Source organism: Dipodomys spectabilis, unplaced genomic scaffold (genome assembly GCF_019054845.1).
Source record: "Dipodomys spectabilis isolate Male_0828 unplaced genomic scaffold, ASM1905484v1 ptg000189l, whole genome shotgun sequence".
Classification (NCBI taxonomy): Eukaryota; Metazoa; Chordata; class Mammalia; order Rodentia; family Heteromyidae; genus Dipodomys; species Dipodomys spectabilis.
Genome location: NW_024870866.1, coordinates 140312 through 157350, shown reverse-complemented (window position 1 = coordinate 157350; position 17039 = coordinate 140312). Strand labels below are relative to the sequence as shown.

The 17039-nt window shown below is 34.8% G+C and overlaps 1 pseudogene; it reads right to left on the bottom strand.

Annotated features, from left to right (window-relative positions):
• Nucleotides 1–1009: 1009 nt before the first annotated feature.
• Nucleotides 1010–1106, bottom strand: LOC122121540 (annotated as a pseudogene).
• Between the last annotated feature and the right edge of the window lie 15933 nt (nucleotides 1107–17039).

The following is a 17039-nucleotide window of genomic DNA, read 5'->3' as shown; positions in this document are numbered from 1 at the left end:
CAAAGGATAAGTATGTATCACTACCTCTTTTAAGTTGTGGAAGGCTGTACAAATTGTTCTCCTCAGTCCTAATGGTTTGGTTAAGTTTCTTAAATTTCAAAATTGCCAGACCATCCTTTGTGTCCACACAAAATATTTTCACAATCTAAATAAAATAAATCTTTTTTTGGTTGGTTCTGGGGCTTGAACTCTAGGCCTGGGTGCTATCCCTGCAATCTTCAGCTGAAGGAGAGTGCTCTACCACTTGAACCACAGCTCCACTTCCAGCTTCCTAGTGGTATAATGGAGATAAGAGTCTCACGGACTTTCCTGCTTGGGCTGGCTTTGAACCGAGATCCTCAGATCTCAGCCTTCTGAGTAACTAGAATTATAAGAGTGAGCCACTGGCGCCCAGCAACAGCAATATCTTACTGTAAAAATTCATGGATTCTGTGGAATTCGTCCAAGTGAATTTCCTACCTTTGATGTCAAAATGTATTCAAGAGTTTTATATACACCTATAATGATTTCTGCAGAGTTGGTGATTTTTTAATCAGAAATAATTTAACTTATATGTTGAAATGAGTAGTACAGAAACTAAAGTATGTCTGGTCATTGTCTGAAAATAGTATAGTATAAAATATTCTATATTCTATGTTTGTATAACGTCCATAATCTATTTTATTCTTCCTAGATATACTCTGAATTCTATATTGTTTTATAATATATAGGTTCTTTAGTGTGTCCTTTCAGATTGCATTCCAGATAGAAACAGTTTAAGATTCCTTTTTTTCCTTATACTTATATATACGTCCTTATACTATTTTATTTCTTTGGGAGAAAATGACAAAGTTGTCTAATTTCAAAAGATTTGTAAAGATTATGCTATGTAAAGGCCTTTCTAAGGTGAAGATTTTAAACATTGATGTCAAACTAACATTTAATTATACTAATTACATTTATTGTTACATTTGTAATTTTGTAATCAACTTTTTAATAACTGTTTTTCATTTCTTGCATCTGAAGAATGAAAAATATGGAATACTTCGCAAATTTTCATATCATTCTTGAGCAAGAGCCATGTTAATCTCTGTATTGTAATTTGGGTATACGTGTTGCTAAAGCATGTAATATCCTTTAAATTTAAGTAGTTAATGATGCAATCTTTATACAGGCTTATATTATCGGGTACCTATTGGTAACAAAGAAACCTTATTGTTCCTAACAATGCTATTGATCTTATTTCCCTATAATTCTGTGAATACTGGAAAAAATTATATTGTTCAGTCAATTGCTCACATTTGCAATATTTTTGTCAATCATTATTTTAAGTCTTTTTAATTTGGGATTTGATTGTACTTTCAAGAATTTATAGGTAGGTCTAAAGGTGATGGCTGTTTCAAGTACTTATTTATCCAACTGAGTTAGCTTTGTGGAGCTAATGGATTCCAAGTAAGCCTTGCTTAAGAGCTACTTCTAAACTTCTGCAGCTGAAAATTTCCCAAATGAGGTCTTACAGCACAAATGTCTATCTGACCCTTTACCCTTTTTCCATGTAGGAACAGACCAAACAGAATATCTCACCCTGACAGCATAGACTGTCTTACTTGAATAAAACAAGTCTTAGTTGCAAGGGATCATAGAGACATGAACATTTCAGACAGAACTGTTCAGACTAGAAGGTATTTTATCAAAATATAATTGTTTATTATACCTACCATTTCAAAAGTAGCTAAAGTCAAGGAGGAGAATAAATTGTTCATATGCATGATTACCTAATGTCATGGTCTGTCTACCTTCCAACCAAGCAGGAACTTTCACTACTGCCTTTCTATCATCAAATATTTTCAGAGTTGCAGGACAAGTCCCTATGTTTCTCCTCCTTATTAAGCCTCAAATTGGTAATGTTTTAATCACCATGTTTCCTGTTGCTTACAGGCTTTAAATTTACAAATGGTAAAGCGTTAGGTCTAACTGTAACAAACACTGAGTTAGAGATAATAGAATTCTACTTTAAAACATAGTTGCCTTTGATACCTTAACCACAACAGAACAATGCAAAACATGTTCCTTTTTTATTATATTATACCTAGTTATCTATTTTATATTTGTATGTGCTGATTTTATACTTCACACAGTGAAACTTATTAGCATTTGTTGATAATTTGACAAATAAATTGATATTTATTTATTCCAATAAATAGAATTGGAATATGAATAATTAGGTTTAGAAAATATATTAGAATATAAAAATTATCAATGCAATGTCTTCAGTATAAACTTGTGATACTTTCTAAGTATTCTTGGTCTTCTGAATTCACATGGTAAAAAACAATGTTTCCTCTAATCTATAAGGGATTTTACTCTGCTGCTCATGCAACATGCCAACAGAAAGTACTTGAAGACCCATCTCAATTTCTCATTTCCTTTTTTTCAGGGCCCCAATTTCTTGATATGCAGGAATTAGCAGTAAGCAATTGTGAAATGCAGGGCAACTTAAAATGAAGGATGAGATACAAATCTGAAAGAATGTACTGTAATTCAAACTTTCAATTTACATATGACCAGCCCATATGAGTGAACAAGATCATAAAGTGTTATAAGATTATTTTTAATACCTCTCCTCTAATGATTAATGAAAGATTTCAGTCCAGCATAAATTGGTTAAAAAATAGTTTCTGGAAGGGTAGATCTATAATTGTTCTACCAAGTTTCAGAAAGCTTGATTAGAGGTCAAATGTATTTCAGAAAAACATTAATTGAAAAGCTCCTTAGTGCTTCAAAACACTGGCACTTCAGTACAACTTGGTTCTATGGTATAAAAATGTCACTCTCAAACCAATGTTAACCTACATTTAATTTGAAAATGTATTTCTTTTCAAATAAACTTTTAAAAATCACATTCGCCAAAATAACATTTTACAAGCAGATGATAATTAGTGACATTACAAATTTTTCAAGTGTAGAGAGCAAGTTAAATAGAATTGATTTATTTACACAGCACTAATGTCAAACAGGTTCAACCATTCATTAAAGTGTAGAAATAGTACCACACAGCATTTGTGTTGTTCAGTATGTGCCTTCCAGAATTGTGTTAAATAGATCACCCTCCCATATTTCAAACCCAAACGTTAACTAATAAAGTAAATTTCATTACTTAGTAAGGTACATTTTAAAAAGTCACAAATAATTGCCTTATCATATTTTGTTTTATGTTTTCCCTATCTGCCTAACATAGTAAGAAATATGACTTTAAGTCTTGAATATGGGTACTCTTCAGAGATGTGACAAACAAAATCTGTTTTCTATTTCTATCACATTTCTCTATAGTAGTAAATTTTAGTTTTCTTTTTCTTTTTCCAAAACTCATAGGTAGAATAAAGTATTATCCAATGTAAAGTTAAATAATCACACACTATAGTACAAAGCCATTTATAAAAATTTGTAGTTAGGAATACATTCTAAGCCATTTTTAAACTTTCTTGTTGACTAAAGGTGAATCTTCTAAATGGATGAGAATAAAATCATATCTAGGTGTTTCATGTCTCCAGTCTTGCAAATTGTTATTGCAGATGAATGAATTGTGGAAATAAAAACTGACATCAGTTCATGTATATGTAGCATTGAAATACCACGGAATGTATATAAACCTTTTAAAGTATCAACAGACAGTTTAACAGAATGACTATCAGAAATTTGAAACCAGAGAGGAATAACAGTAAAGACATAGAATTAATGAAAAATGGAACAAGGGAGATGTACAAGTGCTTATGTTAAAAACAAACATTGCAGCTTTGGTGAGGCACGGAGGAAGACTGGGGGGGGGTGGCGGGAGGATAGGAAGGGATAGGAAGGGGAAACAAAGGAGGAGGCTACAATGCTTGATAAGGAATGTACTCATTATCTTGCCCATCTAATTGTAACCCTTCTGTACAGTATTTTCACAATAAAAAAAGAAAAATGGAACAAGGGTCAAATACAGCTAAAATACTCAATGTACACATGTGATAAAGGAAGTGTTAAATCAACTAAATCTTGGAGAAAGGGTTGGTTGAGAATGATAGAAGGAGTGACTCTCATCCAGGAACATTGGACAATTAGATGGATATATTCAATTGTAACACACTTGCACAACCTTTTGAAATACAGTGAAAAAAACAAAAAAAGCACAAAACAGAAACACACGAAAATCAAAACCAAACATCAATCTCTAGAGAGTATGAATATGACCCTTCAAAATTTAAAACAGTTAATGAAGGGCAGCCCTGGGAAAAGCAAACAAAGCTTTTAAAAGAGGGCAGTTTGGAGAATTTTCAACAGATTTAAGTAGATTGTCTAATATTATAAATCACCTACATCTGCTGAAAACATTATCTTTTTTCTTCAAGTTGTATTTGTCTGAACTGGATACTCCAGTCCTGAGCCACACTTGACAGTTTATGAAGATAGTATGGAAGAAACATGATCAAGAACCCATTACCATAGATTGTAACTGGAAGTAAGTGAAAGTAATTGTTAATGGATGTGGAAACTGATCCTAGGAGAGGAATTGAACATAAAGGAATGACAAAGTTCAATTTAACTTTTCCTTTCCTTTTTACTGCACAAGAAAAAAATACAAGGCTTGAAGGATATTGACTGTTTTGAGTGTGTTCTTTACTCATATAAAACTTGTGTGCAAACTTCTATTTGAGAGTATTACAAAAGGAAACAATGTGCCATTTGAAGGCCAGCATAGAAAAAATGGAAATAACGTTGTTTTAATAGTGTTCTACTGCAAAGAAACAAAGATATGGAGGTTTTAAAGTGTCTTATGGACAGATGTTTCACTCCTGAGCTGATTCTCTTGTTGTAGGATTCAGTTATCAATTCCTTTAGTCTGGTCCTGAGTTCCCTGGAGCAAAAAGGATTCCAAAAAGCAGGATCCAGTGAGTATCATCAGCAAAAACAGACTCTTCTTAGACCAGTACAACTTTAAGTAGGGTCCCAAAGAAATACCTGGGGTTTGTTTTATTTGCTTGTTTGTTTAGTTTGTGCTGGTTCTGGGGCTTGAACTCAGAGGCTGGACCCTGTCGCTGATTAGTTGTCTTTCCTGCCCACCTGCTTCCAAGGTTAGTACTCTACTGTTTGAACCAAAACTTCACTTCTGGATTTTTTTGGTGTTTCATTATAGATAAGAGTTTGAAAGACTCTTCTGTCTGGGTTGGCTTTGAACTAAGATAGCAAGATATCCAAGTGACCTCAACTGTATGGACTTCTCTCTTGAACCAAGAAATAAAAGATGAAATTTATTATAAAGCTAATATTTGTCAATTTTTAAAGAAGAGAATATGTCCAACAAAGAATCTATAAATTAAAAAACTCAGCAAAAATAGGTGCACTGAATCATTTTGGAATTTTTTCTCTGCTTGGGAAGATTAGTATTGATGCCATCATTACTTTTGGGGAAACTTACAGTCATATTTGCACTTTTTTGTTGGTTGTGGGCCTTGAACTCTGACCCTGGGTGCTGTCCCTCAGCTCTTCAGGTCAAATTGAGAACTCTACCACTTTAGCTACAGCACTATTTCCTGGTTTCTGGTGGTTAATTGAATATCAGTGTCTCATGGACTTTCCTGAACAGACTGGATTTGAACCACAATCCTCTGGTCTCAACCTGCTGAGTAGCTAGAATTACAGGCATAAGCCACCAACACCCAGCTCATATTTGCATTTATGTTCACTTAATGACACTACCTAGACAAAGAATGGAAATCGGACTCAAATTATATGGCATTGCAACTTTTCAGAATAATTGAGGTAGCAATAAATATATTCTTTTTCCATTTTGTTATATTAATGACTTATGAGCTATGGGACCCTTGCATTAGCATCCTCTTCCATCTGTGTAGGAGTATTTAGTATCAGGAAATGTTCATAGGGAAAGAGAAAGACAGATTATTAGAAAGCAAAGGAGATCAGGTATGAAAGAACAGCATAGAAAGAGATACATTTATCAAACAAAGGTTAAGAACTAGCTTAAGAGATTTAGAATGCTAAAGGCAATGAGGAATAAGACTAGTTGATAACTAGTTCTTCAATAACCAAAAATGGCTCTCTAGAACGCTTTCTGCTATATCTTAGATACTATCACTTATACTTTTCTTCTGTAGTTATTCCTTCCGTTCTGTCACAACCGTTAACTAGCCTCTGCCTTTTGGTGCCAAGACTGGCCAAAAAGGTTTCCAAATCTCACTTAGACTACCCTTCTCATTGTGATTAGCAGTGACCACTCAAAAGCCTGGAATCTTTGAATTTCCAGAATTAATCTTCATCTGACATCTAAGCACATTCTTGGCATTAATTACCATGACCTAATGAACAAAGCATTTTTTTCAACACACTATCCTAATGTAGGTAAAGTACATGAGTTAAGGATTATTGTTAGGTATTATTATGGAAGGAGCAATTATATATTCCAAGTATGGGTTCTTTATTTTGCATTTACAAACTAAATGTTTGTTGTTGCTGTTGATGTTGTTATTGTTGTTGTTGTTGTTTTGCCAGTCCTGGTGCTTAAACTCAGGGCTAGAGAATAATTCCTCAGCTTTTTTTTTTTTTCTCAAGGCTAACACTGTACCACTTGAGGCACAGCACCATTTTCATGGTTTCTTTTTCTGTTTATGTGGTACTGAGGCATTGATCTCAGGGTTTCATGCATGCTAGGCAATCACCGTACCATGAAGCCACTTTCCCAGAGCCCTAAAGGACTTTCTTAAGATGGCATTACATTTTCATTCGGTAACTATGTATCATAACTTTGGCCAGAAAATTTTGCTAGAAAAGTACATGTAATGCAATACTAAGTCCAGTAAGGCTAGATGGACAATGAATAACTGTCACGGTCTAGCCAAGGCACAGAGGGGCTTACCTCATGGAGCTGGTACAACAGACTAAGTGAAACAGCACCTGACCCTCAGCCCACATCTAGAATGAGAGGGCCACCTTGGTTCTAGCCACATGAGGACTCTGGGCCACCTCCTCCAGCACCCATTCAAATCAGTTCCTGTGAGAGAGAGAGAGAGAGAGAGAGAAAGAAAGAAGGTCAGAATTAAACTTAAGCAGGTGCCAGTGGCTCAGGCCTATACTCCTAACTACACAGGAAGCTGAGACATGAGGATCATGGCTCATAGCCAGCCCGAGTTCCATGCAGCACCTGCAATTTGCTAACTGATCACTCACCTGATCACAGTCAGGCTGTACAAGGAGAAAGGTGATCTCTCTGTCTTTCTCTCTGTCTCTGTCTCTCTGTCTCTCTGTGTCTCTCTCTGTCTCGGTCTGCCTCTCTCTCTCTCCCTCTCCCTCTTCCTCTCTCTCTCTCTCTCTCTCTCTCTCTCTCTCTCTCTCTCTCTCACACACACACACACACACACACACACACACACACACAGACTCAGAGCAGTGCCTCTCCGGAGTTTGTTGGTGACCAGATGGACAGGGAGCATCAGCCAAAGCTGGCAGAGCTGGGAAATATGATCACCCTATGAGAACTGTTGACAGCTGAGGAGGGCGGGACAGGCCGGGTGTATGTGCGTGTGTGTGGGGAGTGTTCCTCCCAGATATTCACCATGAATTCTGACCACCAGCACCCTCACCTCCCTACTGGGCTTTTCTGGGACCCTCTTCAAGTGAAAGGGTGACCCAGCACAGAAGACGAAGGCTCACACAGCATGGGGGGTCTATCTTCTGCATCCAACACCCTCCACCCGTGTAATAAGGAAAAAACCCCTGAAGGTAGGTGTGAACATTCTGCACCCCACCTCTGACTAAAGATACCATGTTCCCACCAGGGAGAGGAAGGGTGCGGATACGCCACTGTGTGGCACCCACTACTCCAGGCCAGGGGCTCTGCTGTGCCTATTCCTCACCCAACCCTTCATCTCCCCATTTCCTGGGACACTGGGTGCTAAATATGGGGGTGGAATCTTCGGGCCAACACCCACTCCCATCCCTGGGGTGCATTTGTGGCAGGGCCGGGGCCAGACCATGGGGCATGGGGGAGGCACGGGTCCCAGTGGTTGGGAGGAGAGGGGATATAAGGTCGTGGAGTATGGGCCTGTGTGGCTAGCTCTCTACCACTGGAGCCACAGAGCTCTACTTCTGGCTTTGTTGGCACAAGTTGGACAGGGGTCTCAAGGACTTTCCTGCCTAGGGTTATTTTGACCATGACCCTCCTATCACAGCCTTGTAAGTACCAAGGAGGCCTGGTGAGAGCCACTTATGCCTGGTTAATCATAGGTCTTGCTGATGTTCTTGGACAGACTGGTGAGTTCCCTATCATCAGTTTTAAGTGGTGGGAGCTGGAGGCCACAGTTGGAATCCTGGTCCTGCCACCTCCAAATGGAAGGAGACTAATTGGTAAATAGTTCAAGGTGAATTCACCAGTCTGTGAGCAACTAAGGAGTTAGGCCATTCCCAGGATCTGACATTGATCCCCAGAGTGGGCCACGATAGTCATAAATTCATTATTTAAACACAGGATTTATATTTACATATATGTGTGGACAGCATCTTGCATTTGGTGTACTTCTTCTCCTCCTTTACTAATCCAATGTCATTATTTTTACATTTATGTTTTATTGGTTTTTACCTATCACATTTAGTTTGATAACAATTTTTATATCAAATTTTTGTATAAGGTTGATGTAGGCCGGGTGCTTGTGGCTCACCTCTGTAATCCTAGCTACTCACGCAGCTGAGATCTGAGGATCACAGTTTAATGCCAGCCCAGGCAGGAAAGTCCATGAGACTCTTATCTCCAATAAACCACTAGAAAATCAGAAGTGGTGCTGTGGCTTAAGCGGTAGGGCACTCCCTTGAACTGAAAGTGCCTTTTTGATTGAGTTATCTCTGTATAAACTCAAAATAAACAGAAAAAAAAGCCTCAAAATAAACAGAAATGACATATTTGTTTTAAACGCTGTAGTTTAGCGCCTAAGGCCAGAGTTCCAGCCCCATGACCGACAAAAAATAAAATAAAACAAAACAAAGCTTTGAGGTAATAGTCTAAGATCATTCTTTAAATCTAGAGAGGCTATAGTGTCAATACATCCATTTAAGATTCTATTTTTATTTCATAATGTCATGACATACTTTTCAAAATCTATTGACCATAAAACTAAAAATTTATTTTTGACAAATCTGCTACATTCTCTATACATCTGTTCTTATAGTAGAAATATGTTGTCATTACTACTAAACATTGTCATTAGATTCAAAGTTAGTATGAAGTCTCATTACACCATTTTACAAGATTTTTCTGACTGACCTGCATTCCTTGAATTTACATTCGAGTTTATTGAGCAGGTGGACCAATATTCTACAGAGATATCTAGATGTTTGATAATCACTCATATTTTGCACCTTGTGAAAACACAAGATCCCAGATATCATATATAGAAAAATGTTTTTAGAGAATTCTTGTTACAACTAAAATTAATTTAGGAATGAGTGAAGATTTAGATAACGTTGTAGCATAATAAAGTTTAATGATAACTTAAGCTGCACAGCAGAGGTGAGTGAGAGGGAAAGAATGATGGACCACATAGGAGCTGTATGTCATTGGTATTGTGTTTCAAACATCAGAAAGTCTTAAGAGAAGAGAAGGAGAAAAATAAACTGTCCTGAATGAAGTTTCTTTTTAATCCACCTAATAGTTTAGACTGAAAGTCAGAGACAATGGGAAAAAATAAAATAGGAAATAATGCATTGTATAGACCTGTAAAGAAATTGTAATAGAAATATGATAATTTCCAAAGAATTAAGAGAAAGAATAGGTAAACTCTAAAAGGAAAAAGAACAAAGAGAGAAAAGAAGCAAAGTATAACCTTTGTCAATAACAAACACAAGAGATTGGAAGTGGAAAGGCAGTGTAAATATTCTAAATAACAATAAAAATTGCTAATGTGGATAGAATATGCACCACATTTTATCATATATAATTTTGAAAAAGTACACTAGAAATGAAAGTTTAAAAGTCATAATTTAAAACACTATTTGGATTATAACTATACAGTATAGTTCAGTGGTAAACCATTGGCCTAGCACATGTGAAAAAATTGTGTGATCTCCTAAGCATTACAAAGTACAAACAAAGCACACACACACACACACACAAACACATAAACACAAAAAGACATACACACACACCACATACACACATTTGTAATATTGATATTATCGTATTAAACAGGAACATATCACAAATAGTAAAAGTATGTTAATATATGAAATCATAATATGGCTCATACTTTTTAAAAGTTTAGTAGAAATAAAATAGTCACAATATACTTGGATTCTTATAGATTAAGTAAACTGAGAATTAAGAAATAGAAGACATGAGAACATTTGCAAATAAATTTTAAATAATGAACATTTTGAAACACATATCCTTTTATTTTGACAAAAGATTGATGTTACTGGTGTTTTAACTCAAGATTTAGAATATAATAATCAGGTGCTCTATATCTTGCTAGGGATGGGTATTATCTAATCATTTCACTCTGGATATTTTCATAATAAAGTCTCATAGTTTCTCAGGCTCTCTCAAATTACAAACCCTATTTACACTTCCCAGCACAGCTAGAAAATGGAAGCCAGAAATCATTATGCCCAGCTCAAACATTCTTTTTTTTAATTCAAGTACAAATATTTTCAAAATGTGACCAGACAATGAAGCCTTTCATAGTAAAGTATGTGCTTCTTGAAAATACAGTGAATATTTGCTACCTGGAAAATTATGTATATAACTAGAAGAAAATAAATTTATTTAAGTTCAAAACCAAATAAAAATTATGAAAATAATTTTTAAATATTCACATGTTAAATATTTTAAAAGAAAATATACATGTCTGAATTATTTACATGTGTAAAAATCATGAAAATATAAATTAACATGGGTATAAAAGTACCCATTGATCAATAGCAACAGTAAAAGCATCAGTAGTTCTTAGTTTGAGTGTACAAAAAAATCAATGGAATAGATAAAAATGTTCCTTCCATAAGAAATGTACTCATTACCTTATTTATGTAACTATAACTCCTCTGTACATTACCTTTAAAATAAAATGAAATTGAAATTAATAATAAACCAAATAATATAGCAATTAAGAATTCTTAGAAGCCATTGTTAAAAACTTTGTAAAAAACTGCCCTAAGACCTCAAGGAGTATACTTTGATGTTGAATATATTTTAGCTTCAGCAGAGAAGCAAAAAGTTTAAAAACTGATACAAATAAAGTAATAAATATATATATATTACTATTAAAAATAATCATAACATGAATTTATAGTGGTCATCAAATATGTAAGAAATGAGGCAATTTGACATTCGATTGCACTTAATAAGTGAGAAAGAATTTTCTAGGTTTTTCAAATATATCTTACGTTTAATAAAGAAACTATTCTGTCACATCATATGATAATTAGATAAAGCTGATATTAGTGCAAAGAACAGATTGTACTAAGTTTTTGGATGTAAATGTATATACTTATTTTGGTTGTGGAAAATTATGAGGATTTCAACTTGGGATATTTTTCTTGCTGGTGTCATATCAGTGGTTAATTTTAGGATAGGGGTTCTCTTTCCACAAGAACATGCACCTGATCTGTCGTTTAAGCCTTCCCATCTTCAATGGCATCAGAATTGCACACCAACTCGTCTAGCTTCCTCCCGTGGCTGGTCTGGATTCTACAATCCTTCCAATCTTAGCCTGTAGATAGTGCAGGATGGTGGAAATGATCCAATGCATCCAGCTAGCTCAAAATAGTAGAAATCATATTCTACCCCATCTGTTTACCAGTCTTACTGAAAGAATGATCTTCCCAATTCCTGATGGAAACACACTGCAGCTCTTATGGACCAATCATTTCCACATTGTACCTCACCTAAGTTGGTTACCATTAGAAGTATTTTGATTGCTTTTTATACCCAACATTTTGAGAGAAAGGTACTACTTTAACATGCTGTTAAAGCAAGACTGATATAAAAATCACATTTGACCCAGATAAATATTTTACCTTTCATATACTCAAAAATACAATCTGACCTATCATTAGTGTAAGGAAGGATAGGTTAAAAATCATAGACACCAAGACCTAAGCATGAATTAACTTGTGAATACAATTGGTTTAAAAAGACAACAATAATAATGCATTTTTTAAATTCCTTATGATAATGAGAATGATATTGACAAACTATTAACACTTGAAAATAACGTATTTTCTTGGGAGTAAGACACAAAACACAAGATTAATCCTAATCATTTTAAAGACCTTTATTTATACTACAAATTCACTCTTACAACTAGAAAAATTCTAAAAATAACTGAAGCACAGTGACACAAAGGAAATAATTTAACTACATCACCTACATTCAAATTACTGTATTAAGAGAAAACAAAGCTACACTAATAATTAGCTTACCTAATTAAATTACGTTCTTATATTCTGTTTCATTTAGTTTCAGAAAAACTGGGTTTTCATAAAAAGATGCATAAAAAAGTCTATATACCCACTTACATTTTCAGATTTTAACAATATTTATTTCAGAAATGTCTGTAGCTCTATAGTCAATGAACTGAAATAATACTAAAATATTCAAAGGGTTTTGAGAAATTGCAAGACTCTCTCTGGGATGTTATTTATACTGGAAAAGATATTTGAAAACATTATTTGTTAAAGTTATGAAAGTTACTCCCACAAAAGGCAGTTAGTGAAGACCCCTTTGCATTTACAAAACAACTTCAAATGCATCTACAATCTGGAGGTGACACATGCTTTTTTTTTGTTTTTGAAATGTATATCTAATAAGCATATCCACAATAGTGATTTTCAGTCAAAATGATGGGATATTCAAACCTAATAAAAAACAGGGTTCATTATCTTAGTGAGAATAGATATGATCTGATGGAGGGATAGAATTCCATTGTGTATATATACCACATTTTCTTGATCCATTCATCTACTGAGGGGCATCTGGGTTGGTTCCATATCTTAGCTATAGTAAATAATGTTGCAATAAACATATTCGTGCTTATAGCTTTAGTGTGGTCTTGTTTGTAAACATTTGGGTAAATTCAAAAAGTGGAATTGCTGGGTCATAGGGGAGCTCTATGAAGAGTCTTTTGAGGATCCTCCATACTACTTTCCAAAGTGGTTGAACAAGTTTACAGATTGCCCCATTTGATAGGAAATGGAAAGGCTTTCGAAAAAAATTATATTAGGTGAAGTAAGCCAGGCCCAAAGAAACATAGGTCCCATGGTTTCCCTTATTTGCAATATCTAGTATATGTCTGAGTCAAGCACAAAAGGTCAGATAAGGTGATGTTAGGGAAATGAACCCTAAGATATGTATTCAAAGGTTTTTTTTTTCTTTCATGCGATTGTTTCTAACACATTTATAAGATAATTTCTTTGTTGCTTTGTATGTCCCTCCCGCACAGTGTAATCCCTGCCTTCACTGTATTTGATGTCAGTATAATTTGTGGAGGGGATAGGGAAAAACAAATGGTTTAAATAGGGGTACAGGTGGACCCATTGCAACAATGAGATGTACAAGTCGTTATGTCGAAAACGAACTTTACAACTTTCGTGAGTGGGGGGGGAGGATTGTGGGGGAGCAGGGGGAGGGTGGGAAGTGATGGGAAGGGAAAACAAATTAGGAGGCTACAATGCTTGATAAGAAATGTACTCATTATCTTGCCCATGATATTGTAACTCTTATGTACAGTATTTTCAAAAGAAAAAAAAAAGAAAAGAATAGATACGATCTTACAAAGAGAGTTGTTTTCAACAGAAATCCGGAAAGAGTTTATCCACTTGGTGTTTCACAGGAATAAACACAGAGAAATACCTGTTTGGTCAAGTCGGTCAAACTCACTCCATGAGTATACGTTAAAAGTATAACCAATTTAAGAGGTCAAATACATATTTTGTACTGACAGTCATCTTACAGTGATAACTTAGTACCTAATTATGTTTGTATCTTCTTCCCTAACATACAATAAGAGCTGAAAGTGATCTCTTTTATCTAACTTATTGTTGTAAATGCCTCGATTATGATGATGTTATTGAAGGGTGGTTCCACTGAAATGACATGAGAGAATACTGATAAATAGAACATTGCAACACAGTTAGCTCTTTTCAGCCTCATCCTGTCCACATTGGCAAGCAATATTGCAATAGCAAACGCACACATATACACATACACACATGTGGGCACATGTACACACACATATACATGCATGCTAAATTCAGGGTTTAGTAAAAAAAGGTTCAACTTAAATATTAGTGATTAGGACCAATGATAATTTACCTCAATACAAAATAGTACACAATCCCGTCACCACGGGTGTTACATTTTACTTGCCTCGCCACATGTGACCACTTAATTTATTTTAATTAATTCATTAATTCATTTGTTTGGTGCTAATACTAAGGCTTGAACTCAGGGCCTGGCTCTGTCCCACAATTTGTTGGTTTTTTGTTTTAGTTTCTTCAAGGCTAGCATTTTACTGCTTGTACCACAGCTCCATTTCTAGCTTTTGCTGGTTACTTTCAAATCAGAATCTAAGGACTTTTTCTTTGCTTGGTTTGGTTTTAAACCACAATCCTCAGATTTCATCTTTCTGATTAGCTAGGATTAAAGACATGAGCCACCAGTGTGGTTTCTACATTTTCCTCTATAATTATCTAAAGCACATACTTAGATAGTAATTTAAAACTGAGAATATAGAAGCAAGATGTACAGTGATGACATTGTCCTGTCAGAAATTTAAGCTAGGAAATTTCTTCTTAAGACCATAAACAAAAAATATCATGATATAATATAAGAGAACTCACTATTGAACATATGAACTTTAAGTGCTTTCTACTCAATCCATTATTTATCGTTATCCATCATTAGAAAAAATGTATAATGCTGTAGTAAAATAGGAGTCCTTTGTAGGAATACTTAAATTTCTTCTTTTTTTTTTTTTAAAAGACACTTGTTTTCATCTAAAAAAATAGCCCTGTCTACTGTCTTCGGGTGATTTTGATGATTGAAGGTGCTTAATGAGAAGTCAAAGTGCATTAGTAGTATTTGCTATCAATTAAATCTCACCTTTTCTTCTTGGAGAATATAATGATTAAAGCAATAGTTCAGAATCAACAAGCAATAATAGTTCAGAATCACACTTCCAGCGTAAATGGATCACCAGTAAGTAATGTTCAATACCATTTTCCACAAAGTTTTGTCACAGATACAATTGGCCTGCCTTCTCTAGTTGTTTTCCTAACCTGGACCTATTCCTTCATTGTATAGGAAAAGTGTAATTCAAATGATTTCAGTCAGATCTGTTACTAGAATTATCAAGGATTTGGATTTTTGTCTGTAATTTGGTCAAAGCTATGCCTCTTCATGTAGGCTACTAAAAATATATTTACTATTTTCAAGTAAATACATAAATTCCATTTCCATCTTTTTTAAAAATAAAATTATTTGCTTTATAAATTGATAAGAGGGATGGATTTTGTGGCCAGGTAGGTCATTGCACATCTGTCTTTCTCTTCCTCTCTCCCCTTCATGCTTCTCATAGATAATATGACTGTTCCATAATTATCCTAATTTATTTTGCTTTTATATTTTTGGTTGCATCATTTCAATTTCTGCTCTGCCATTTCCCAAATCATTTACATAGAAGGCATTATTTCCTATTTTCTCATTCCTAGAATAACCTGCACATGAAGACACCACTGGCCCTCATTTTGAGTCTGTACCTTTGAATACTGAGGAAAATCTTTCCTCTGCTCTCCATCAATTCCCTACTCTCCAGATAGAATAATTTAGAATAGTAAAAATGGAAACAGAGAAAATAAATCATGGTGAAAAAAACAGATGCAGAAAATTCTCTGGATTTTTCTGACCAGTTCAACCAACATGAACTATTGGGGAAATACATGGACACCTCATTCCCACTGGTACTCAAAGTCTCTGATTAGGCAATTCTGATGAAGACAAGGAACAAGATGAAAAAGTGAGGAACTTTATCATTTGCAAGAAAAAATGGAGAAGTATCCAAGCAAATTTCTTCTTTGGGCTGCCGAAAATAATCGGCTTACTACAGTGTGGAGATTACTTTCCAAAAAGGCCACTCATGTGAATACGAAGGATGACGATGAGTATACCCCTCTTTATCGGGAAGCTTACAGTGGACATGTAGACATTGTCCATGAGTAGGTGTCTCAAGGCAGATATTCATGCAATAACTGTGAATGGCAGGACACCCCTGCACAGTACTTATATGTGGAATAATACCAGAGTGGCTTCTTTTTTACTTCATCATGATGCAGATACCAATGCCGAAACTAAAGTTCTCTTGACCCCCTTGCATCTTGCTGCTGGGAATAGAAATACCAAAGATACACTGGATCTCCTTCTGTTGATCCATTATATCAACCCAGGTCTGAAGAAAAATTTGGAAGAAACTGCATTTGATATTGACAAAAGGATAATTATGTATCACTACCTCTTTGAAGTTGTGGAAGGCTGTACAAATTGTTCTTCTAAGTCAAAAATGGTTTGGTTATGTTTCTTAAATTTCAAAAATGTCAGTCCATCTTTGTGTCCATACAAAATATTTTCACAATACAAACCAACAACAATATCTTACTTTAAAAATTCATGAATTCCATGGTATTCTTCCAAGTGAATTGCTTGACTTTGATGTCAGAATGTATTCAAGAGTTGTTTGTATATCTCTATAATGATTTCTGCAGAGTTTGTGACTTTCTAATCAGAGATAATTTAAACTTATCTGTTGAAATGAGTAATACAGAAATTAAAGATATTTCTGGTGCTGGTATGAAAAAATATATTTTAAAATATTCTGTATTCTGTTTGTATAATGTCCTTAATCTATTTCATTCTCACCTCAATATAATACTTTGAATTCTACATTGTTTTATAATACATAAGTTCATTAATAAATGTGTCCTTTCAGATTGCATTCCATATAGAAACAGTTTAAGATTCCTTTTTC